Source organism: Scylla paramamosain, chromosome 11 (assembly GCF_035594125.1).
Source record: "Scylla paramamosain isolate STU-SP2022 chromosome 11, ASM3559412v1, whole genome shotgun sequence".
Classification (NCBI taxonomy): domain Eukaryota; kingdom Metazoa; phylum Arthropoda; class Malacostraca; order Decapoda; family Portunidae; genus Scylla; species Scylla paramamosain.
The window spans coordinates 5,001,076-5,002,500 of record NC_087161.1 but is presented as its reverse complement, the minus strand read 5'-3'; positions in this window follow the sequence as shown (position 1 = coordinate 5,002,500).

The following is a 1,425-nucleotide window of genomic DNA, read 5'->3' as shown; positions in this document are numbered from 1 at the left end:
TCTCACCTGCTTCCCCTCCTTCATTGCCTATTGCCGTCACCTGTGCCTCCTGACGGGGTTGGCTCGACCGTCCCCTGCCCTGCTGCTTCTTCAGCCTCTTTGAGTACGATATAGAGGCCGTAGCTCATGACACAGAGGCATATTAGCAACAGCACCAGACACACATTCAGCACCGTTACCACGGCGCGGCTGGGACATCCCTGCATCTCCCCAATACTCTCTGAGATTGAACTGTCCTCACCGCTGCTGCTGTAGCGGCGGCGGCGGCGGCGGCTGGTAGAGCTCGGCCTGTGCTGCACCACAATCACCGTCTTGATGACGCTATTGACCTTCTTGATGCAGAAGAAGCCATGCACCAGGAGGCAGGCTGCGCCCAGGATGTAGAAGGCCACGGAGATGTTTTGTGTGTCTTGGGTCGTGGTTAGGTACAGACCATAGGCGAACACACATACACAAGGCAGCAACACGCACATGCACAGCCGCAGCCCGAAGTCCAGCACCATGGCATCCCGGAGAGAAAACAGCAGACGTGTGGAGACGTCCGCGCCATGCTCTTTGGCAGCGACAATGCGGCGGTTCAGGAGAGCCAAGGTCCTACGATAGTTCAGACCGCTCTTGACCACCAGTAGCATCCACAGTAGCACCGAAGCTACGCTCAGGATAAGAAGGATCGTCTCGAAACTCTGAGAGTCTTCAGAGCTTTCCTTGTCGGCTTTGGTGAGGGTGATGGCCGTCACAGTTTCAGTAATGGCAGTGGTGATCGTGGTGGCGGTAATCATGGAGGTCGCGGAAGTGGTGGTGGCGGGGATAGAAAGGCATTCAGAATCAATGTTTTTCCCATTGCAATACCTAATTGGTCCCGACATTTCATATCCCTCCAGAGTCAGACCCCTCGAACATTTTTATGTGCACGTCTTTCACCTCGCCAAGCTCCACCGTACGGAATCTATATAATTTTCCAATAGTAGTTCGCAGGTTGTAAGTGATCTCCACCGCTGAACTATTGGGCGTGAAGGAAAAAGGGTCTTCATAATCATAAGAGCCTCCTTTCCTAATGTTGGGACATCCCGCTGGGCACGTAGGGCGGGGGACGCGGCCAGGGCCCTGCAACGCTGGGCTGTCAGGAATAACATTCCCTAGCCCTACCAAGGCCTGCACGGCAAGGGTGGCGGCCAGCAGCAGGCGGATGGCAGCCATGCGAGCGGATGTGCTGGCGTAGTGTGCAGGCTGACGCGGTGAGTGACCGTGAGTTCAAGTTGCTTCCGGGACGCATATTCCCGGAGTTTCTTAGGATAGCGAGCCCAAGGAAATAGAACCAATAGGAGAGCGCGCCTGCCAGGCGAAGGTCCGCCTACTTATTTTCATGAGTAAAATGCACTCACTTGATTACTTGATGTTGAGAGGTCCATGCCTCACAGCCGTGGT